This window comes from Melanotaenia boesemani, chromosome 7, assembly GCF_017639745.1.
Source record: "Melanotaenia boesemani isolate fMelBoe1 chromosome 7, fMelBoe1.pri, whole genome shotgun sequence".
NCBI classification, from domain to species: Eukaryota; Metazoa; Chordata; class Actinopteri; order Atheriniformes; family Melanotaeniidae; genus Melanotaenia; species Melanotaenia boesemani.
The window spans coordinates 25575996-25601959 of record NC_055688.1 but is presented as its reverse complement, the minus strand read 5'-3'; positions in this window follow the sequence as shown (position 1 = coordinate 25601959).

The window sequence follows — 25964 nt, the reverse complement described above, 5'->3', positions numbered from 1 at the left end:
CATTGTGCACAGGCGTGTAAGTGCATACATGCAACACACAAGGTCTGAAATAGATTGCACAAATTATGCACATACACACGAGCACATGCACCAATGTACGGCATCATGCTATTAAGATATTTTGAGTGCACATGCACACACATGGACGCTCAAAGCGCTTTAAGGTTAGATCATAGTGGCCAACTCACTTTCACAGCACTTTTCCAAAGTAGACCCACAGATTGAATGCTCAGGAGATGGGATGGAAGGCAGGATGGGAGGGGAGGAGAGCAGAAAGGTTGTGCTCTCGAAGACTTGATTCTGACAAGGAGAGAAATAAAAAGAAAAGAAAGAAAGAGAGAGGTGGGAAAGAAGCATTGGCAGTTTGCTTTGAGAGCAGATAAGAAAGATGAAGTTGTGCTATGAGGGAATGTCTCCTTTGCCTCTCTAAGCTATCCCCAAATACATCCATCTTCCTCACACTTGTAAGTTTATGAATACAAACAGCTACCACACGTCAATCTCATAAATCTGTGCAGATTTCATTATAGACACACACCTCAAATAGTTTTTTTTTCCTGGAATTTTATTTATTAATTTCTTTAGCTATTAAGATTTGATATCAAACATCATTCTCCTCTAAACCTCCCCATCATCACACACTGACACAATCAGTAACAAGCCTCTGTGAAAGCTTTGCCAATGTAAAATGCTGCAAACATACGAGAAAAGGCCTGAACATTTCCCCCATATATGGTTCATCTGGAAGGGTCGAAGCACCCCCCTTTTCCTCCTGAACTGGTCTTTGCATCGTGTCCTCACTGCTAGTGGCAGAATTTTAAGTTCTCAACCCTTAGTCAGCTCCTCCACAAGATCTTTCTGCCTATTCATGTCCTCGTACCCCATTCGTTTCAAATTTCCCTAAACCTTTTCGCCATGTCCCCTTCAACATCCCCCTTTCTCTGCCCCCCTCCTCCCCGCAACTTCCCACCCCCCACCCTCCTCCCCTTCTCTGCCTTGTATACACTCGTCTGTTGGCATGTCCTCTGTCTTTCCAGCCTTTGAAGGCTTTTCAGGCTGCTAATAAAAGACAGGTCCCCACCACAACAAAAGGGCTCAGCGCTGCCTTTGAATAAACAATTTATTTCGCTTTTTTTTCTCTCTCTCTCTCATGCCCATCACACAACTGGCCTCCCCCAACCCTACCCTTGTGTATGTTTTTTTCACTCTTGGCTGAGGGGGAAATATGTGCACTTGCTATGTTTTTTTTCCATGTGATCACAATGCTCTGGAACAGATTAACTGAAGACAGGGGAGGGAGGGACAGGGATGAAAAGAGCAGGAGAGGGAGCAGAAAGCGCAAGCAGGTAACTGTGGCAACCTTGGCCTTTGGAGCAGACAGGCGGCTTGTGTACTGTATGTCTGTATCTGTCAGTCCATTGGTCAGTCTAGTTATTTGTGTCCTTGTGATGACTTACACCATGTTGCATTTTGGGACACATGCTCACCTCCCATCTTAGCATCTTATCTTCTGCGGACTACAGAACACTCCTACAAGCACCTGTAGTCTACTCTCCGAAGTAAACTCCCTAAACCACATCAGGCCTGTGTACACTGGCAACACCTGGCTTTTCCCAGCGGGAATCAAATAAACATCTTGTTGAAGAGAGACCTGTTTTGTTGGATAAACTGGAACAACCTAGCTTTGAATCTGAGCGTAATCCACCACATCCAGGGGAATCACGTCAAAGTAAAGTTGACAATTTGTCCTGTTTACATGTGTTGAAATATTTCTCTGGCTAGAAATGACTTGTTAGGCATATTTGAAAAGGCGTATTTTTCCCCAAAATGTAAATAAGTTCTCGGTTTGTTGGATCTGGACCCAGTGTAGCCCTGCAAGCTGGAAAGACACTCTGCTACTGAACGGAGCTCCAACAGCTGGGCCAGGACAAGCTGGGTAGGGTAGAGTGCTCACTCCAACAGACCTGGACAAACATAAATATGCCTCAAAATATTTTAAATGTTTGAGGTAAACCAAAATTCGTCTCATCAGAGACTAACACAGTCTCTGTATGGATAAAATCACCTGGAAGATAAGTTTTATTAAACACTTAATATGTATTTTCAGGAGCTTGGAGGAAATTCAGCCACTCTCTTTTCCCGGGTTTGTTGCAGCCCAACCCACACAAGCCACAGCCAGACTGTAACACAACCAAACGCTGGACCAAACCACAGCTCCCTACTCTACATCCACCAGCAAACCCCTTTTCTTTCAACCGGTAGCTCTTTTTGGCTTATCCTTTTCTTTTTTGACCACTGCTCTGCGTCTGTTTTCTTCTGTTGTTTGACTACCTTTGCTTTCCTACTCCCTGCTCTGTTGTGCCCTTTGGCTCCACTTTTTTCTTTTTTTCTGGTACTGGCAGGTTGAGTTGTCGCAGCTCCAGAGCTTAAAGTAAATAAATTGTCATTTTTCAGCCTCTTTCTTGTGGAAGAAGAATGACAGTGAGACAAGTATGTGTGTAGTGTCAAGTACATAAGTACGTGTGTGAATTCATGTGCCAGTGTGTACATAACTGTGTATGCTTGTGTGTATGAGGCAGCAAACCACAGGCTTATTGGAGCTATTAGAGAGCTGGCTGAGTGGCACAGCATAGCAGCACCAGATGGGCAACCAGGAGTAAACTGCACACACACACACACACACACATACACACACACTGCATACATACATAAACACACTTTACACACCGACATATGGTGCATATTAATACTAACAGACTGACAGAAAGAATATTAATACTTACAATATACACATGTGCATAAACAGACTTTGAAATGTATGCAAACAAATTGATTACACACATTCACTTGCGCACAGCTGGCATCCACAGCTGCCACACACTTGCCCATGATGCTCCCGATGAATGATGGACGGCGTGAGAGTGAGGATGGATGACACAAAAGAGCATCCCTTCATCTCTGTCACTCTGTTAATCCCTCTCTCCTCTCATCCATTACGTCACTCTAGTTCTCGCCAGACCCCTCCAGCCCTCATCCTGCCATGTGCGTCAGTCGCTTACTCTTTCCCATCTCTGTTTTCGTACTTTACTCCTTAAGATCCATCTCTTTTTTTCTCCTTCTTCTATTCCCACTTTCCCCCTGTTTGGTATTATATTAAAAATAAAAAAATCTGTTTTTAAACATTGTGCTGACATCAAATCCTATATTTAAAAATGTAACAAACAAAATTTTACACATGAGAAAATAAAGATTTTCAATTTCAACACTGGCCATTTTCTTAAGTACAACCATTCAATTGTTTAACACAAAGAGCTAATTAGCCAATCAAATGACAACAACTCAGTACATTTAGTCATATAGACATGGTCAAGATGGACAAACTGCACTTCAGTGTGGAGAAGAAAATGGATTAATGTGACTTTGAATGTAACATGGTTTCAAAAAGGAAATCTTGCTGAAATTATGCACAAAATGAGATGTTGTAGCTGAAGTGAAGATTCCATGCTGAAATCTTCACTTCAGCAACAACATTTAAATGGTAGGGTCCGAATTTGGTGTAGGCAACATGAAAACGTGGATCCATCCTTCCTTATACTAAATATGTTTCAGCACTTTGGTGGTAGTGGCATTATGGTGTGGAGGATATGTTCTTGGCCCAATATGGGCCCCTTACTACCAGTTGGACAATATTTTAATGCTAATCTACCTGAGTATTGCTGCTGACTGTGTCTATCCCTTTATGACTATATCCATCTTCTGATGGCTACTTCCACTGGGATAATGCATAATGTCACACAGCTCAAATAATTTCAAACTGGTTTCTTGAACATGACAATGAGTTCATTGTACTGTGGTGGCCTCCCCAATACACATATCTCAATCCAATAGAGTATTTTTGGTATGTGGTGGAACAGAAGATTTTCATCATAGATGTGCAGTCATCAAATCTGCAGTAACTGTATGATGGTGTCATCTCAATATATACCAAAATCCCAGGAATGTTTCTAACACTTTGTTTATACTGTATGCATGCAGAAAAATCAGAATAGATGTCAGAAATTAGTCCATTCCTCTGGTCTTTTTTTTTTGGTTTCTCAGTTTTGCTTTCACTGTTTGTTTTACTACAAACTGCTATGTCCAGCCTACAATATATATGAAATCATACACCTCAGAATATATGATTTTATTATATCTACCTCTGTGCTTGACAAGTTGTAAAGGATAGGCTGAACCCTGTCCATGATTCTTCTTAAATCCCATTGTTTTTAATCCCCCAAAAATATAACGGCTCATAGTTATTTTCTCCCTAGAAGTCACAGCAACCCGTCTTAAATTTCTTATTTTCCCTCCAACGTTCCTTTTCTATCTCCCTCTTGGCCAGCAGGAATTTACTACTCACTCCAGTGTTACCCCAACAGTTCTCCCATTTGTCATCCATCAGGCCTGTCAAAGTTATTGGAACGTTGCACAGTTGTGCTTCCCATGGCGTGGATGCGGCCGGCGGGCACGTTCTTGGGGTTGCAGTAAAACAAGCATCTAATGACACCCCCTGTAACCACAGCAAAGAGGGGGGGGAGGGGGGACGCGTCACCAGTGCTAACCCAGGAAATGCTTTGGTTGGCCACAGGGTAATTGGGACTGTCCCATGTAATTTGGGCAGAGAGGCAGGCAAGTTTGGCCAGGACTCCTGCACTTGTCTCTCTCTGGATGTTGGTCAACCACACTACCACATACACGATAAAGGAGAGATGGAGGAGATGGGGTGCAAGTCAGGTTGGAGTTAATTTGCTTAACTCCAACCTGACTTGTAAAGACAGAATTCTGAGAGCGTGAACGTAAATAAATTAGTGAATAAAAGACAAAGGAAAACTGGAGAGGCTGAAAGTGTGGATTAGCAGTTTGTGTGTGTGTTTGGGTATGTGAGTATATGTTTAAAAGGGTGTCACGGTGAGAGTAGAGAAAGTGAAGAGTGGCGTGTGTATGGTGGGCATTATTTTTCCCTAGGCAGGTTCTCCTATGCTGAGGCAGATGGAAAATAGGAAAGGGGAGCAGGGGGAAATTCAGCTTAGTCAGGTCTTCTGGTCCAGCAGTGTACTCATCACAGTGTGTGTGTGTGTGTGTGTGAGTGTGTGTGTTTTCTCTGTCTGTCAGGTCCTCTTCACAAGCACTGCTCACTTTAAGTGGGACAGACAGCTCGAAGACTAAAGAGTTCTCTGTGTGCTGGCCTGAAACCACAGGTGTGTGTTTGCTCACACACAGTAGTATCTAGTGAGTGCGTGTATATTTACTGTGTTTTTCTATGTTGATGTGGGCAGGTTCAAGTAAGGTGCTTTTGCATTTATGTGTGTTTATGCTAGTGGAGAGTGTGTGTGTATAACATGGAAGTGGCTGGTTATCAGGTGTTTCAGTGTGTGTGTGTGTGGAACAGTCTTCATGTGTGTGTGCTTATGTGTTGGAGTTAAACCTCACTAAATACATAACTGTGTACTGGAGTGTGCGTAGTGTCTCTCTCTGTGTTGGTGATGGCTGCTGTGTTATACCTGTCTGTCTCTGCAGATTTTTTTGGCATTAGTGGAATTAGACGGCTTGTTCTGCATGTTGTTTGCGTGTGTGTGCTCTGTCTGTGTTTCCTTTGCCTGCTTATGTGTGTGAGCGTGCACAAACAGAAGTATGTCTGCTTACAGCAAAGGTTTGAATGTGTGCATATAGAAATGTGCAAGAATGTGTGTGTGTGTGTGTAAGTGTGTGTTTCAGGCTTTGGGGTCACCGGCAGGTCTTCATCTCCTCTGACCAGACCAGACAATGAGGAGGGAAGCGGCTTGGTGTGGAGCAGACTGCAGCGGTGTGCTGTGTAGCAGTCTCCAATCTGGGACATGGCCTTGGGCTGCAACTAAATGAAAAATGAAACAGTGCAGCAGTGGGGCCTTAAATGTTTGTAAATGGGAGACTGACTAAATCGTTCTAAACATAAAAACACACACAGAGCAGACTCTTCAGATTCCCAGCAGAAGAGCCCCCCCCCCAACCTGACCTGCTTTTCCTGGTGTGGTTCTGGCCCAAGTCCAAATCTAGTCAGGTACACACAACAAAGGCAACTTCTCCACCAGTGGTCGCCCTTATATTTGCCTTTGCTTTGTTTTCCTAATTAATCAGAGTAAAGCAGAAGCAAAACTCATGGCTACAACTGAATGCATTTTAACATCAATAAACAAGATCTTTAGCAAGTGTTGTTGTTCTTTGCCCCAGATTCTTGCGTAACAGTAATATGTTTAACAAAGCACAGATGCTGTATTAGCCTGAAGACATCTGCGTTACAGAAGGAGAAAGACAAAGAGACAGACTTTTTAAGAATGTCCCTACCTTTCATTTAGCTACGAAACACAAAAAATTGCCTTCCCAGGGTCAAAGGCTGGCTGAGCCCAAGAAACATTTGCTGACCCATTAAGTTAGTATCAAGTTTTCTTTGTGACATTTGCACAGCGTTTTCCACATGTGGCTCATGGGGGGATTTCAAGTAATACAGGAATAAACTTAAGTGAAAACATCAGGGAGGCAGAAAGGAGGAGGTGTAAAATGTGATGAAATGGGAGATGAAGAGAGACACAATGGAAGGAATATACAGAGTGGGGACTCAGAACGGGGTGAGATGAGAGAAAGACGATCCTGTCATAAACAGAGAGAGTACAAGGTGAGCGCAAGACCAATAGAATTTTAAGCCTTTTGTGCAGCAGTTGAGGTTAGATGTTGTTCAGCTCAGGAAGGACTCTCCAAAACTATTTAAATATTTCTGCACCAGAAGCACACAACGCCAAAACCTCTGCACAGCTGGGAAAGTCCACTCTGACTCATTTATGGACTTCATTCAAAGCTTTTGCATCCACAGATGAAGAAATTTTGCTGCAGTTTTAAATAAGACTGGAATAATGAAATGTGATACCATGCAGCCTATTGTCTACTCCTCTCAATCAGGAAATTTTTATTAGTGGGATTTCTGTAGTGTAATTCCAAATTGTTTTTTTGCAATGAAAAGAAAACCTAACTTAGTTAAATTTTGGCATGCTACTAGTTCCAAACATTTGTCATATTTCAAATGCTACAAGTGAGATTGTCTGGACTTTTCTGAGCTAAATAATAAATAAAAAAAATAATAGTAAAAAGAAACCTCAATGAAAATCTCAGAGAGCACTGGGCCTCATTCACCAACTGGTCTTACTAACAAATTTTTTCTTAAATCCTACTAAGGAATGTTTTACAAACATTGCTGCATTCACCAAAATCTTTGTATCTTTGATTTGTTTTTGGCTAAGAAAAAATCTTACAAACAATCAGGAGTACTCTTACAAACATCTGAAAGCTGTCACGTTCGAACAAAGTCAACATTTGTTTCCTGCTGTTCTGTTCATAAAAATACAGTAATAAAACTACATTCATCTTTTGTCAGATCTTTAAATAACTTTTGGTGTGGTACACAGCATTTTGCTTTTTAAGATACATACCAATATTGCAATTTCATTCATTCAAGATCAAATCACAGTTAAGGCTGATCTAATTCTGGTCGTCCTGACACCATCGGTGCAAAAGACTGCATACACACCATATCAATTCCCTAGACCACAAGAATATCACTTCATAAATGTCCATGTCACCTGTGACTCTCAGATCCACCTGCTGAATGTGGTCTTCAATAATTAAAATTTAATACAACTTTATCTTTTTATTACAACAATTCATTTTATTAAGAAATCGAGGTTATTTCCTGGTTTTTAATGCTTATCAGACTCACCTGGAGTATTCATCAGATGCACCACTTGCTCCATAGGTGAACTGCATCCTAAAATGATACTGCAGCAGGTGAAAATTAGTTTTTCAAACTGTATTAGGTAAGATAGGCTATGTAATGAAATTTTATTCTACAGTGTACCACTTTCTTTTCTTCATCTGTTTCTCTTCTGTTTGCACATGGCCTGTAAGTCATGACCTTTTACAAGCATTTTTTGGGCATTAAGCTATGCAAAGTAGGGCTGGCTGGTGCCGTCATGAGAGATTGGTATTCACCAATCTAAGAGAATAGTTACGAACAGTTCTGTGGTCTACGTACATGTTCGTGAATCTAACCCTTACCCAAATTTAAAGTGTAACTCTTAGACTGTATATAAAAGATGGATGGCACCTCCGTGATGTCACCCGTAGGTTTCTGATGAGCTGAACTGAAGCTCAATGGGCGGTTCCCACCGTTGCCATCTTGGCAGCGTCACGCATGTTGTCATTCTTAGAAAATTCAAAAATGGGTAAAGTGGAGCTGAGAGGAGGACTGTGAAGGTGGGGGTCGATGATTGACACCCACCAAACTCCGAGCTGCCTGTAGCTAAGCGCTAACTGAGCTAACCCGGAACTAACCATAACTAACCAGTTAACTGATGTAGGCGGGCTAAAGCTAAGGTGTGCTGTTAGCTGGCCAAAAACCGAGGTTGAGCTGCACTCTCCTCTCTTGATATGGATATTGGATACCTGTCAATCAAAAGGAAACACCCCTAATTATGCTGAATTTCAAGATTAAATAACATCCAAAGGGATGAGTTAGAAAGAAGGTAAACTTGACCTATTAATCCTAAAATGAATTTTGCCTGAAACTGCAAGGGTTGGGGTGGGAGGTGTGGGGTGATCAGGGAGTGGATAGCGGTGGGTTGGGATACACAGGCAGAAATGATTGACAGACAGCAGCTCAGCACACTGGCAAGGTGCAAAGTGAGATTCACAATCTACTCAGCTACACATGAACGAGGTGGTCCTGAACCGTATCAGTCTGAGCTGTCAACACCTCCAGCAGGCTCTGGAAAGCTGTGGCAACTCATGGCAGGTTGTGGCAGCTGCAAGAAGTGCCGCTGTAAGTTGCCATTGCCACAATTTGAGCTGCTGTCTGTCACCACATGAGGATCAGCAGGTTAAGAATAAAGTCAGATGTTACTTTTACAACCCTCAAAAGCACAAATCTGTCCCATTACAGGAATATTTGATCAGAAACTCTGTGAAAGAATATAAGTCTGAAACTAGCACCAGATAAGTGCACATCCGTTCATATGCATTGGTGGGTGTGGTTTCTATGCCTGCTGGGCAAGGACCCGCCTATCTGCATCTGGAGGGAGGAGCTGTGGAGTTTTTAAAATTTTCTCATGATGTAGATAGCCTATGTCACTAAAACACTACCTGGTTATACCCTGTAGAGGGCGTTATGAGCAAATTTTTATCCACAAAATCCCATTTATAAAATATATAATAGAAAAAATTTTATCTACAGTTTATGTAGTTTTCATCACAATTAAGTAGCACTGCGATGTTTAAAGCTCAAAAAACATGATTTTGGGTGCACTACCTCTTTAAGAAGATTTGTAAGAAGATGTTGGTGAACTGAAGTGAAAACTTAAAGGAGCTCTGCATTTTGCCTGTAAGTATTAACACATTTGGTACAGCAGCAACACAAATATCGCACTGATGTGTACAAGAAAGTCTTGAGGTGCACACAGGTGCACATATGTGTTTTCAAAACCCTAGATCAACATGTTGGGGCAAGGGTATGGGCAGTCAAGCTCAGTCCTAGAGAACAAGTGTCCTGCAGGTTTAAGGCATTTTACTCCTACTCTAACACACCTAATTTAAATTAAATGGATCCAGCAGCTTATCAGTTTTGGTTTAGTGACTCATTAATTTCAATCAGGTGTGTTGAAACAGGGAAATATCTAAAACTTGCTGGACTTTGGTTCCGGAAGACTGAACTTTCCTACCACTGGTTTAAGGTTGGGCAACATGACAATTTCACTCTTATAAATTATTTTCCTCTCCTTTTTAATTTTGGATTTAAACCACAATGATGCTGTTTTGTTTAGCCTTGGTGCTAATTAATGTCAGTAGATGCTCATGGAAATCAAGTCAAACGCTGGTGGTTAATGCCCTTGAAATACAGAGCTGGTGCCATTAAAACATAACAGGATGCAAAGTGGAAGCAAATGATGGAAAATGCCTTGGATAAAGGGGTAAAAAAAACATATATATATATATATATATATGTGTGTGTGTGTGTGTGTGTGTGTGTGTGTGTGTGTGTGTGTGTATAGTGAAATCCAAATGCCTTTATAGAGATTTAATAAAACTGTGACAAGCATATTTCTCTTATCTATGTTTGATGTCAGCCACGTTTAAAGCTGAAAAGTTTAAGAACTGCATTGAAACTTACACAGATAGGTGGGGCTTTTTCCGCATAATTGCTATCTTTAGTCAATGAAATTAGTTTAAATACTCTTAAAGTTTTTGTATAATTATTTAATCAATGAAAAGCATCCAGGTGGTTTGGTCTTTCATTAATTTATTTGTTTGCGAGGTGAAAAAATGAATAGGCGGGGGGAGGAAAAAAGCTGGTGGAAGTCATTGTGGTATAGCTATGACTATCCTATACAGATGATGCATGTATATTGGCATCCAACCACCCATCCATACATCTATCCATGCTCTTCTCTGTGTCCTTTACTCTCTTTGCACTCTCATCCCTCCCTTTTGCTCCCTTATTCTCTGTCCTCTTCTTCTTTCATCTCAGGCCAGACATGCCCAACTGTAGCCAATTAGCATTTTACTCCCTCTCCCTTTCTCCTTTTCCCCCCTTTCCCTCCGTTTCAGCCCTCTCTTCTCTCCTCTCTCTGTTTGTTGTGTAAATTAGATTTAGGGGCTCTAGACAGATTTTGTACTGTTTAAGTTCTCTCTTTCTTCTGCTTTCTCTCTCTCACTTAACATGAATAAACCTGCTGGCAATTAAACATTTATGGAACTGGCATGCCCCCATTTATCCCATCTCACTCTTTCCCCCACTCCCTCTCCCTATCCATTCACCTCTAACCTGCTTTTATCTCGCTCTGTCACTCTGTTTTTCTTCTCACATTTTCACTCTGACCCTCACATTGTCTTCTACCACCTCACCTTTCAACACCTGCTATACAGGTTGCGCAGTCCTTCAATCCTCATCCTCCACATCTCTTTCTCTCTCGGGGTGGAATAGGGGACTGATTAGTAAGAACACATTCAGATTTTCCTTCCATGTATTGTGCCAGTGAAATGCCCGTGTGCCCGCAGCATTTGGAACAGCCATGCCAGGGAAGAAATAGTGTTTGAGTTAGTGTGTGTGTGTGTGTGTGTGTATTGGTGGGCATGCGTGACAGTTTTGTGTTTTAAAGATCAGAGAAACCACGGTTAAAAGGCAACATTTCAGTACTTCCATAGATTAAATGAGGAACTAGGTACGTGGTTGTGAAGTGTGCGGTAGCTGAGAGTGTGTGCATGCATATTGTGTGTTTTTAGAGGTGTTTATGGGGGAGGATGTGCACATGCTGACTGCTTACAAATCACAAATGTAAATACACCAATAGTGGTTCATCAAGGTGTATGTACACACATGTGAGTTTGTGTAGGCTATGTGTTCTCAGTCGTGGGAACTTTAATACTGCTCTTGTAGCCCAGATGTGTTGCATGATGCTATGAAACCTGAATCCCCCCCCAAACCACCAACACCAACTATAGCAGCCCCCTCTCTTCCCTGTCCTCCAAACCCGCCCAGAACTCTGTGTTAAGACACATGTGGAAACAATTCAGTCAATGCCCTGAGCAGGGTAGCCCTCACACACACAAACAGACATATGCACAAACTCCACTCCTATACACACAACACAAGATACACACTCATTTCATGCTCACCCCTTACATATACAATGCACAGACTTACACACGCCCAGCATATGCTCACATGTTAGTCTCATCTGTCCCCTGTTGAGGTGCTCATGGCTTGGCATTTGACAGTGTGTTAACTCTGCTGTGATCCTAAACTGCTATCAGGTTGTCTTCACTCAATCAGTAAGTTACATGATATCCTGGATTTCTCAGGGTTTAAAGAGAAGGTGAGAATGGACTATACTTTCAGAACAATACATGCAAAAAGGAGATTTTTGGGGATGTTCTAACTGTGAAGTAAGGGCATTATAGCTTCCGATTACACAGTATAGTATCTGACTATTCATCTACACATTCTCTATGTATGTAAGGAAAAGATTACGTTTTTCGTGGATTAGTTTGAATTTAGTAATTTCTTTACTAAAGTACATTATGTAAGCAACCTTTCATTGAAGAACACAAGAAAAATACAGTTTAGGCATTTTAAAGGACATTATAATGCATTATTATACATTAGGAATGCTACGTGCATGCTTTGTGAGGTCAAGTGATTGTATTTTTTTCTTTTTTTTAAAAACCAAGATCAACACATTATGTTTGACAGTTTCTTTCCAAGAACCATCTCCACCCTGAACTCTCATATGCAACAACCCCAGCCACCAGCATAACAACGATGTGTAATATCCCACCCTGTGCACCATAATTATGCACAACAGTTCTGTTCCAAATATTCTGTGCAGCTATTAGCATATCTACTATGTACAATATAAGTATATTAATGTAAATTTTTCTGTGCAATATTTGTTTACATTTTTATCTTTTTTTTAATCCATTTCTTATCTTTATTGTATATATAGAGTCAACTTGCACTGCCCTGCATTGTTTTGTAGGCCTTTTATCTTGTATATTTAGTTTTGTATACTTTTTTTAAAGTTATTTGTAATTTATTAGTTATTTACACTTTAGATAAATGGATGATGTATGGCTGCTAAAGCAAATGGAATACTCTTAAGAAAACAAACATAAACAAATGAGGTAAAATTGAATTCTGTTTCAGTGTAATTCAGTTGGTGTTAAGAATACCCCAAGCAGTTTTTTGCTACTCACCATAAAATTTAGAAAAAAGTGTGTCCATAGTCTCTGCATATATAGGTTAAATTATCAGTGGAGTGCATCAACCTCATGATATCAGATGAAACTTAAACCTAAACCCAAACATCGCCATCAGAAAAAACACAACAGTTTCCTCACATAGCAGCTAGATTATGTAAGATCACGATTACGAGAGAACCCGTTTATATCAGGCAGAAAGTGTCCATTTGAGAACAAAACCCTAAAGTTTGGATCTAGGTAGCTAAGGTGGGTTTAAGGTATGATAGAATTTTAAGCACTGTTGACTCATTTTTGCTTACTGGCTTCACTTGTAGTGCTGCATTGATCTGATGGCTGGAATTTGTTCATGACAGACCATATTCAAGCAGATGCTTTATCCAATCATTTGCTCTTTGTTGAAAGTCCCAACTCTTTCCTAAATGGTGTCTCTGGACCGGAGGCTTTGTATGACTTGGTTTCCTTTAGTATAATTTTGTAGCTGTGCCAAAGAGAACATACTCAGAATTTTTTTCTGAGCTATTGTGTACGAGAATCTGTGATGTAGCAATAACCTTTGTGATGTCTCATCTAAAGAATTTCATTTTATTCAGTCATCCCTGTTCATGTAGAAGATACATATTTGCTTTCTACTCATTGTTATCACTGTACTCAATGTTATCACTGGCATCCACCTTGTGAGGCTGAAAATGTTCAACTGAACTGAAAAGGAGGATTGAGAGGTGGATGACACTTCTATCTTCAGGTCTAATATTTTAGTTGGTTGAATAGCATGTTAAGAAAATCGTTATGTATTCATTCATTCATTCACTTTACAATTTTCTGCAATCCAATTAAAATTGTTTAAAAATTTCCTATGAGTAGATCCCCTGTCCCAACCATGCCCAGGCTGGCCCATGACAGTAGAGAGGATACCTTTCCCAAACAAAAAAAAAAACACTTGAACAGAATCAGATGAGCTGCTATCTGCCTCAACCTTTGGGGGCTGAGAGAAAAACAATGGAGATGTCAACAAATAGTTAAGGCATACTAAAAGAAGGGTGCTATGAAGAAACGTTGGGACACTGCATAATAATTGAAAATAAGCACCACTGCTACCATAGACTATAAAAAGGGTGAGTGTAGTCTGACAAATACATGGAGTGAGTCTGAGCTGCCTTACACCTGCATTCTATGTAATGACCAACAGAGGGCAACCTCCATGACTGCAAACAGTACAGAAGTCTGTGGAAAATTAGTCTTCTTCACACTCGATTTGTGACCTCAGTGGACACTTTCTAATGGTGTTTATGTTCTCAGCCAGTTGAGACACAAAACCAGTGAACTACTGGTTGAATGTTGCAGGAATTCAGTTTTAACTTAAGATTGCTGGCAGAGATGTCACTGCAATGATTCATGAGCAGCGTTACAAGCGCTGTTATTGGTGTTTTTAGTTTTAAAGTGGAAAATTGGAATTTCAAAGTTTGGAAGATCCTTACCTGCCTACCAACTCCAACTTAAAATTCACCTCAATTGAGCTGTACATTACAAGCAATTAAAGAAAATCTGCTTTCAGCACTTCTGTCTAAATGCCTATTTTGAACTGAACTACTTGCAGTTATAAACATGTTGCTACAGGGTTAGCATATGAAAAAAAATATATTGTCGTCACATAGTTCTGGTTTATGAGAAAAGAGGATTTCATGGACAAATAGATTAAATTTCATCTTGAAGTCGAACTCGGCTCAGGAAAGGCTACCATCTGCCTCGACTGGTCAGGGGTGAAGAGGACAGGAAAGAGGGGTCAGCAAGCACCATACAAACCAGGAAAACCTTTTGAACAAGAAAAAAAAAGAGAAACACAAGTTATTATAATATCATATATTTATACACAGAAAAAAAAGAGTAAAGAGAGAGAAATGGAGGGATGTGCAGCACTCTAAACTCATAGCAGCATAACCAAAAGGATGGCTAAGGTTCACCCAAGCTAGCTCTAACTATAAGCTTTATCAAAAAGGAAAGTTTGAAGCCTAATCTAAAAGGTAGAGTGGGTGTCCACTTTCCAAACTAGGACCTCAATCCAAAAGAGAAGGACATGGTGACTAAAGGATCTCCCTTCCATTCTACTTTTAGAAACTCTAGGAACTACAACTAACCCTGCAGTTTGGGAGTGAAGTGCTCTGTAAGGAAAATATGTATTTTGCACAACAGAATTCAACAAATGCAGCGGCTACAGAAAGATGTTCGTATGCAGCCTTCCAAAAGACCAACAGAACCTATTGGTAATAAAAGATGGAGTGCCTTTAAAAAAAAAAAATGGAGTACCTGTAGTTAAAGGTCATACATATTTTCATATATATCCTTGTGTCTGTGTGTGTGTGTGTGTGTCTGAGAGAGAGATAGGTCAGGGAAGAGCAAATGCTGGGTTGTTTTTGAAGTAGCCAAAGTGCAGAAACAAGCCCGTTTAGGTAATTTAATATTTCACTGCCTTCACATCTGGAGCTGCATGTAAAAATGGAAAATAGAGGGGTGGGATATGAGACTGACATGGAGAGAGGGAGGAAGAAAGAGTAGAGAAAAATACACCCTCTTCTCCAGCACATACATCTCTAGCCCTCACTCCCTCTCTGTAGTCGCACTGTGACCACATGCTTGTCTGTGTACACTAACATAGGCTACATACTTGCTGCATGGACATATACGTCTTGCCTTTCATTTTTCTTTCTTTCCCTCAATCAGTTCTCCCTTTTTAAACAGACACACACATACACACCACTCTGGAGTGACTGGTGTTGTAAGTTGGCGTGAGCATGTAGGTGATCTGGGTGTGATTACTGCTTGGCTCTCCGACAACTCTGATGATGACATTCAGCGCTTTGAGCTCCTCTGGCCTGGGCCTGCTCCAAACACAACCAGGCAGTACACACTCTACCTCGCAACCATCCATACATGTGGCCTAGATACAACTTTAACACACACTCTCTGTGCTGAACCTAATGTTCAACCGCACAGTTGGTTTTAGGTGTGTGAATGTAAATTTAAGATGTGACAAATATCCATCTCTCTGTTTCACTGTCACCATAGATGTTACTGTTTTGTTGTTTACAGCTTTCAGAGTTCATGTGTGAGTGCAACCTGCTCTTGAATTTGTTGCTGCTCCTCAAATCTCTTCAATCTGTGTTGTCACCGCCGCAGCCTGTATTCCATTTGCTCCAAGTGTCTGTTTGCCTCATTTAAATGCCAAGCTCAGAGAGCAGCTGTGTGTTGGATCGTTGCTATTAAGACAGAGTCAACATATGTACACACACATACACACACGCTCTCTCTCACACACCATTCCTTCAGTTGTGGGGCTTCATGCCCAGATTGTGTTAATCCTTACTGTCCTCCACACATTTCTCTACACCCATCAACGTCAACGCCGCTTTGATGAAGACACACACACACACACACACATACACACACACACATGTACTACCCTCCATCATTATCATTGTTTCAGCTGGAGAGGAGTCAGCGCTTTTGTTTGTAATTACAGGGGTTTGAAGTGAGAGGGAAGAATTTCAAGAAGAGAGAAGTGGATGGATGGAAAAGAGGAAGAAAAAAAAGAAAGAGCAGGTCAGAAAAAAACACACACCAGCATGTCTGTGACATATTAGTCACATTTTACCGTAATTGTTGTTCGACCCCATCCCACACTTGTAAAAAGAAGAAAAAGAAATACTCCGGGAATGTGTGTTGCAATGGATGCCTTCCAAGGTTTTGTCTGGTGTGTTCAGCACAAAGGGCAGAAGGAGCTTTGTGGCTGGCTGGTATGGCTTTAAAAACATTACAGCTAAGAGTAGAAGCTTGTTCCGCTTCCTAAGCCCAGAGCTTCAGTTAGGATTGACCCCATCAAAGCAGAATAGATTGTGCCGCTTGTAGACGTACTAAAGAGTCTTCAGCTGTAGTCTTTCAGTTTCCCTAGAATCTAAATGAATCCCCTCAGTCCAAAGCCAAAGATAAAGAAAACATGAAACCAGCTTGGTTCTCTTCCATCTGGACATGTGTTGATAAGCCAACCTGAGGATCTTTAACACAGAGAAACCAATTGATTGAGGGAGTGATGGTTTTTTCAACAAACCTATGGATTCCCCATCAAAAACAGAGAGCCAAAGAAGAGCCTGCTTGTTTGACTGAGGCGGAGTTGTATTCAAAAACAGCACTGCTGAATGATGACAGGCACGTGGCACTCTACAGCATCCACACAGCTCGCTGTGATCCCTCAGGGTTCATAAAACACAAGCCTCGTTAAAGCCAGCGCCCCCACTGTGACAAGCAAGCCAAGTTCATAGTTCAGGGAGAAAGGTCATAAGACCACAGGACAAGGGAGACTTACTGTAGCAAACAATACTTCTCCACCCTACCACCAATCCTTCTAATTAGAATCTTTCTGCTCTCTTTCAGCTTGTCTGTCTCTTTTACTCCTTTAATCCTCCGTTTCTTGGAATATTTGCACACTCATGTGCCTCCCTCAAAACACATATTTCATGAAACATTTTGGGAAATAAAAAGCCCGACTTTCACTTTTTTTTTCCATGCATAAGTTTAATTCCAGGGGTGGGGGATGTATTATGCAAAAACACTGCAGCTCATGGCTGAAGCACATGCACAAAACGCACAGAAACACTCGCACACATTAGTAAACGCAATTGCCTTCAAACTTCTGGGGCTTGGGGAGGTGTATGACCCATGTACGTCCTCTCCTGACTCCCAGTGTTGCCCAACAGGGAGTATTTGTGTGGTATCCAATAGCAACGACTAGAGAGGGTGGGGGAAGCTGATGTAGAGAAGCAGGGTTGCAGTCACACGTTCTGCTCAGGTTTGTTTGCATGTCTGATTGCTATATGTGTGCGTGTCTGCAGAGGATGCAGGTGGACTTATGCACGATGTCACTGAGTGAATATGTTTGTGTATGATTGTGTGTGCATGTATTTGTATGTACCAGAGCAGTGTGTGGAAAGTGTTGTTGTCAACAGGCTAACTATTACCGACATGCACACTCTGACTACTGGAGTCAAAAAGTTAAATGCACTCTATGCTCTTTTCTCTCCCCGGAGGCTCCCTCTTTCTGCCTCCCTAACTTTTTCTCCTCCCATTTTTATTTTCTATATTTTTCTCTCTGTCATACTCGTGCTTTTTCTCTCTCCCTGACGATTTCTTTCTTTTGCTCCCTCCTCCCTCCATCTTTGATGATTTTAGCAGAGGTGTGACTCATTGGGCACCAAGCCACAACGTCAGGTAGAGGGAGGAGGGTGGGAATTAGGTGGAGAGAAAGAAAGAGAAAATGAGAGATTGAGAGGGAGAAGACAAGTTTTTTTTTTAAGTATAGTGCAGGGGGTGGAAGGGTGGGGGGGGGGGTCAGAAATATGCAAAATGGAGAGGAATGTGCAATAGGAAAAGAGTGAGAGTGAAAGAGAGAGACTGGGGAGTGGGAGGGGTGTACAGTCAGCACAAGGAAAACATAAAAAAGGAGGGAAATGAATAATTTCTGCAAACAGTTTCCGTCACGATTTAGTTTTTTTCCCCCCTTCCTTGCATGTTTTCTTGATTACAGCTTATGTTTTGCCGGTGCAACAGACTCTGAGTTGACCGATGTGTTTATGTGCAAACCTGTTCATGGGCTCACGTCCATTCATGACTTTCAAGTAGCTAATTGTCAAGGGGGGGATTAATACAAGCCCATATCCCATCATAATAAACCAAAAGGAAGTGGAGAGGTGGGTGAATGAGGCATAGGTGGAGGAATGGTGTAGAGGATGAAGGAGATGGGACAAAAGATGTAAAGTAGTGTGATTAAGAGGATTTGGTATGGAGAGGGTTACACAGGCACATTCATGTTCATGCTGCTTGTCAGTCAACTGTTTTTGCAGCCCCTGAGGCAGGGGCTCTCCACTCTCATCTCTGCCTTGGCACTCACTCACATGTACACACACACACAATCTTGGCTGATGTAACGGATATTCTGTGTACTTTCATGTGATGAGACGTTGCACTGATTGATTTTGTTTTATATGCCCAAAAGATCAGGCCACCCTGAGAAAACACAGTCATGCACACACAAACACATCCACTTGACCATTGACTTCTGTCCTCATCAGACACTGGGCTTGTGCCAGAGCCACATCTCTGTCTCCTGTCTGTTTCCCATCTCTCTTCTCATTTTCCTTCCTCATGTTTTTCTTGCCTCCCTCCAATCTCAGATCATCTTGCTGACAATGAACAGAAAATGATAAGAATTACATGATCAACACTGCAGGGGATTTTGTTTTGATTCACCTATCTAGACAAAGTGTTCCCGTGGATGTTATTTGTACAGTTTCAGGTATGACCCAGCTTGACACCCAACAGCTGTTTTCAACACTGCCCTCCACTGACCACTTTCTCTAACTGGACAAAACAGTCAAAAATGGAAAAAAAAAAGAAAGTTCAACAGATGCCACTGTTTTTGTGTTTACTTTGACTGGAATCCATGGAAGATGGATGAACAAACAAAGACTGCCAAATGCAAGGATGCTTCTCTCTGTACTTCACTACACTAAAAATTGCACTTTTACTGAAGAATTTTGGTGTGGTGCTGTGACTCCTGCTGGCGTGCATATGCACATTATGATTGATTAGAGACAGTCTTGATCCATCCAAGGTTTTTCAGTGGTGGTGACAGAGGCATGGAGGAGATCAAAGTTATCCTGATAGATTGCTATCGCCACTCCCACCTGTTCCCTCTGGAATTTCCTCTCTTCCCAGCATGTGTGCATGCGCGTGCATGTCTGTTATGTCTATAACACTGTTTGTGTTTCTGCATGTGTGCCTGAGTTTGCATCTGTTACCAAGTGGCTGTGAACCTACATGCCAGTGTGCATACATAGGTTTGTGTGTGTGTGTGTATGTGTGTGTAGTCTGTTTCAACACGTCTGCAACTTGCGGGAATCTTATAATCTGGAAGTGGAATATGTGCTCATGTCTGTGTCTGTCTAGCCCTGCTCCACCTTGCTTTTTTTGTCTCTTCTCCGTTCTTGACAGCTCTAATAAGTTTGGTAGATCAGGTTACACCCGTTGATACATGCCAGCTTCTCCCTGAACTTCTGTTTTCTCTAATTTGGTTTCTTCTTTCAATTGCCCAAAATACTATGTTCCCCACCAACAGAATCTTTTCAGGAACATGAGGATACACACACTGAGACAAATGGGACACAGTCCACACACGCACTGTCTCTGTAGGCCTCTCAGGTTGCTGAAATTTTCCATTTTTGCGCTTATAAAGTAATAATAATAATATTAGTGGGTGTGACAGAGCAAGGGTCCATTCACTACCACTGCCAGCCTCCTATAAATATCCCCCTTCTTCTGGGGAATCCGAGAAGCAGCAGCGACCTTCAGTTTACACAGCTGAGGAACATGTGGACCAAACCTCTATTCTCTCTCTTTTCCTCTTTTTTCCTCCCTCTTTTTCCCCCTATTCCTGCTCTTCATTTTCCTATCACTTCGCTACTTGGTCTGCTACTGGGTGTCTAACATTTTTTCTTTTTGCTTTCTTTGTTCTCTTATCTTCTCTCACCTGCCTTCCTCCCTCATGATTTCTTGCTCATATCTCTCTGTCTTGTGTGACCTCCCACCTCACCTCTCACTCCCACATCTCTTCTTTTCTGTTTATCTTCTTTGATAAATATCGTGCTGACACACTGGACAAAGTTCAGCAGGTTATTATGGAAACTGTAGAGTGATGGGGTGAACTTAATTGCAGGTGGAAGTCACCCTCCTTTTCATCACATCTCTGTATTTTCTGTGTCTGTGCGCTCTTCCTTTTGCCTTCTGTTCACCTCAGATCCCACATCAGCATGCACGCACACCAAGTGAAATATAAAAAAAAAAAAAAATCTTATGCATGGTTATTTATTTAAAAAATGTACATACACCGTCGTAATTATAATCATACAAACAAAATAGAACATAAACATAAAAAATTTTTATAAATGATTAGATTATATATTTAAATTGAAGGAGGTCGGACGATGTAATCTGGAAAACATATTTTGGCATGTTTTATTGGTCTTTGGCTCCCTCTAGTGGCTTTTATGTGTTATCATAATAACTCATGAAAAAGGTAACGTCCAATGGGGAGTGTCATCAAGTATTCCTCTTTCGCTTTCAGCAAAGACTTATAGACGTGCAGCCTGAGGGAAAAGTTAAAACGCTGCAAGCAGGACGTCCCACTCCTTGGGATGTGTAATGAAATTACACTGAAGGAGACGTAGCCCAAGTTTTCTAAAAGATAAATAGTTGTTTTCACGTCATTGGGGTTCCCTGAATGAAGTGATCCATTTCTGACTTTTAGAACTCTGTTATATCTACTGAACACCAGGAAATAAACCAGCACAAAAGCAGGATAAACTGGTCTTTATCATACACCACGTGATCGGGAGCCGGTGGCACCCACAGGAAGACTTGCACCTCCTCCCGTTACGTCAGCCCCACAACCTTTGAGATCTCAAATTACTCATCACACCTTATTTGTACATTTGCTCTGTATTTATTTAAAACGTGGTGCTTAATTCGTTATGTAGCCTATCTGTTGGCTTTAATCGCTAAAATTACACGAAGCCAATCATCAGCATGTACACACGAGACAGAGATCTTCATGACAGAGATCTATGCGTGGCGTTGTCGCATCGGTTTAGCTCAGTGGTTACTTCCAAAATTGTTACAACTCCAAACAGTCCGCGGGAGTGGGGGTACGACCACGGGCGCTGTCCGATGTATTTTCTGTTCATTTCATTCCACTGCAGACTTTTTTGTTTTATTATTATTTTAGAACAGCAAGCCATAAAATGTCATGTTAGTGGAGAAAAAGCACCACATCAACGCCACAAGTCACCACACGCATATGACTTTACACTACACTTTATAATCTTAATATGTTTTAAAGGCTAACCAACAAACTTTAAAAAGTATGTTTCATTCGTTCGAGTTACACTTCTTGAAAAGGAAAAGGTAACATGTTATTTAACACACGACGTTGTCTCCGGTAGAAGTCGCGGAGTGCTGGATATGTTGGAATGAACTGTTCAGTTTTAGCACTTCAACTCTTCAAGTTTACATTAAAATGTATTTATTAAATGAGTATTTAGAATAATCTCATTTTATGCCGAATTTTAGAGTATTTTAAAAACAGAATCAGATTAATTTACTTGTTTCAGATCTGAGTAAAATACATGAAAATCTGAGATTTTAAGTCAGCACATGCCCTGTGTTCTGTAGTACATAAGCACTGTGAAATAATTCAGCAATCTATAATTTTACAATTAATATGATAATAAAAGAAATGCAAAAAGTGAACTGTTATGATGGGAAAACTCCAAACCAAGACAGGTGATATAATGCCGAAGGTATCTATCTATCTATCTATCTATCTATCTATCTATCTATCTATCTATCTATCTATCTATCTATCTATCTATCTTCATAATTTTAGATGGACGTCTAGGAAGTAGGCTGCAATGCTTCGTAGGATTTAGTTTAATCTTTTTTGCTTAAATATTGGACACATTGTATATACTTGGCCTAATAATAAACGCGGTCTCTCCATGTCTGTGTTCATATTTATAAGATAAGTTGCTAAACCAGCAGTTGCATCGGTTTAGCTCAGTGGTTACTTCCTACCCCCGAAAGTTTCTATCTTACGGTCCGCGGGCTGAAAGGTTCGACTACGGGCGCTGTCCGATGTTTTTTTTTTTTTTGTTTTTGTTTTTTTAACCAACAAATGATGCAGACGCAATAATATTTAGCTTATTCACGGATTGTTTTTTTTATTGTCTTCTCGACAGTCTCGTTACAACAAATACAGTGAATGTTTCAAAAGCAAAAACTGCAAGTCAACTATTCGAATAGGAGTTGAAGCATTTTGAAGCGTTTGAGAACTATAATTAATCTTTGTGACTGTACCAGTTCCTCCACTAGTATTTACTACTTACTCTCATCATTTAAAAAAATACTCTTTTAGGCTTTATCTATTTAGACTACAGAGTCACGGTGTGACGTTCAGGTGCGGCTGTAGTCGAGTGGAAGGTGAGAATAAAAACCTGGAGCGGTGATAAAACGGACCGGATTTGGCTGCTGTGTTTTCAAATGGGGAAACTTCCACAAATATTCAACTCCAAACAGTCCGCGGGAGTGGGGGTACGACCACGGGCGCTGTCCGATGTATTTTCTGTTCATTTCATTCCACTGCAGACTTTTTTGTTTTATTATTATTTTAGAACAGCAAGCCATAAAATGTCATGTTAGTGGAGAAAAAGCACCACATCAACGCCACAAGTCACTACACGCTTATGACTTTCCACTACATTATATAATCTGAATATTTTTTAAAGACTAACTAACAAACTTTAAAAAGTATGTTTCATTCGTTCAAGTTGCACTTTATCGTCTTGAAAAGGAAACGTAATGTTGTTATTTAACACACACGAAGTTGTCTCCGGTAGGAGTCGCTGGATATGTTGGAATAAACTGTTCAATTTTAGTACTCCTCAAGTTTACATTAAAATGTATTTATTAAATGGCTATTAAATGTAATTTTATGCCAAATTTGAGAGTATTTTTTTTAAAACAGAATCAAATTCATTTACTCGTTTCGGTTGTTAGTATTGTTATACACCTAAGTTAAAATAGTACATGAAAATCTGAGATTTTAAGTCAGCACTTGCCCTGTGTTCTGTAGTACATAAGCACTGTGAAATAATCCGTCAATCTATAATGCTACAATTAATATGATAATAAAAGAAATGCAAACAGTGAACTGTTATGATGAGAAACATTGTTTTTTTTTTAATCATTGAATCAGATGTGTGTAATTTAGTGTAATGCTCATAATCAATGGGCTGTGCACCATTCAGTAACTAGTGACTGCTTCCACATGGACCTTAACTCATCTGACCCATGAACAGGACATGAAAAGGGACATGAAAATAGGCTCTAATTTATTTAAACATGTAATGTAGATTGTTATCGTACTTTAATCTACCCTAACGCCTAGCCAAACAAAAAAAAAAAAAAAAAAAAAAAAAAACTCAGTCACATACATACGTTTTTATATTTCTATTTAATCGGATTTTTTTTTATTATTAATTTTGAGCGAAGTTTCCCAAAAATTTCACAATGAAGATTAAAGCCTAAAACATCTTTGGTATACATATGCAGCTGCTCTAATTAGTGTTTAATTACCTAATTTGTTGAAATTACATAACAAAATATAGAATAAATCTGATGTAAAGTCATGACTTCTCAATGTCGATAGCTTTTTAAACAACCACCATTAGCTTGAAACTCCAAACCAAGACAGGTGATATAATACCGAAGGTATCTATACCTACCTACCTACCTACCTACCTACCTACCTACCTATCTATCTATCTTCATAATTTTCTAGATGGATGTCTAGGAAGTAGGCTGCAATGCTTGGTAGCATTTAGCTTAATCTTTTTTGTTTAAATATTGGACACATTGCATATACTGAAACTAACAATAAGGCCGTTCTCTCGATGTTCATATTTATAAGATAAGTTGTTGTCGTTGCAGTTGCATCGGTTTAGCTCAGTGGTTACTTCTTACACCTGCAAGTTTCCATCTTACGGTCCGCGGGCTGAAAGGTTCGACTACGGGCGCTGTCCGATGTTTTTTTTTTTTTTTTTTTTTAACCAACAAATGATGCAGACGCAATAATATTTAGCTTATTCACGGATTGATTGTTTTTTATTGTCTTCTCGACCGTCTCATTACAACAAACGTATATGTTGTACAGTGAATGTTTCAAAAGCAAAAACTGCAAGTCAACTATTCGGATAAGAGTTGAAGCATTTTGAAGCGTTTGAGGACTATAATTAATCTTTGTGACTGTACCAGTTCCTCCACTAGTATTTACTACTTACTCTCATCATTTAACAAGATAATCTTTTTAGGATATATCTATTTCACGGAGTCACGGTGCGACATTCAGTTGCGGCTGTAGTCGAGTGGAAGGTGAGAATAAAAACCTGGAGCGGTGATAAACGGACCGGATTTGGCTGCTGGGTTTTCAAATGGGGAAACTTCACTACGCTGCGTTCCAGACATCGCTGAACACATCTCTAACGATCACCAACACCTCAATCATTATTAATAATAATAATCTTTAATTGTCACTGCATTAAATAATGCAACGAATTTTTAAAAAGCTCTTCACTACACACTCACTCCCACACACCCACACATGCGTATGATAGACATCTTCAAAGATGCAATAAATAAATACAGTGTAAAATATTTCATTAAAATAAATAAATAAAAGTCCACAGGCAGTTCAGATGGAGGAGGTGGGGGGCCATAGGATGGGGGGCACAAGTTCAGCTCATGAACAGCTGACGGGTAGGAGCTGTTCCCCTGCTTTGTAGTACGGAACTTCAGGGCCCCCTAGCGCCTCCCAGAGGGGAGCAAAGAGAAGACATGGTGGAAGAGGTGAATGATGTCTGATAATTCTGCAGGCCTTGATTTGACAGCGTGACCTGCAGAAGTCTTTGTGGGGGTACAAAAGGAATACAATATGTCAGTACGCTCTCTATAGGTTTTCAGCAGTCCTTGGGAGATGTTATTCTTCTTCAAAATCCTGAGGAAGTACAGTGTTTGGTGGGCCTTCTTCACTAATGGTGTTGATGCCCCATTTCAGATCATTGCTGATATAAAATCCCACAAACTTGAAGCTGGACACCTGCTCCGCCTCTTTGTGTCCGACCCTCAGCAGCAGGTGCTCATTCCTGTTCTGTCAGAAGACCAGGATCAGCTCCTTTTCCTGATGATCAGGGACAGGTTGCTTTCCGCACACCAGCCGGTCAGTCTGCGAACTTCATCCCTGTATGCAGTCTCATCATTGTTTGAGATGAGACCTATGATAGTTGTATAATTCGCAAACTTCATAATGGTGCTTGTCGAGTGTGTGGGTGAGCAGGTGAAGAGGTGTAGAATTATGATTTTTTTTAGGGGGGATCTTTAGAACATTTAATGGTGGCTCAAGACCCCCTAAAACACACTTAACAGCGCCTATGCATTTTAATTCTAACTATGAGCCAGTTCACTTATTATTCAAAAATAATTTAGGCTTT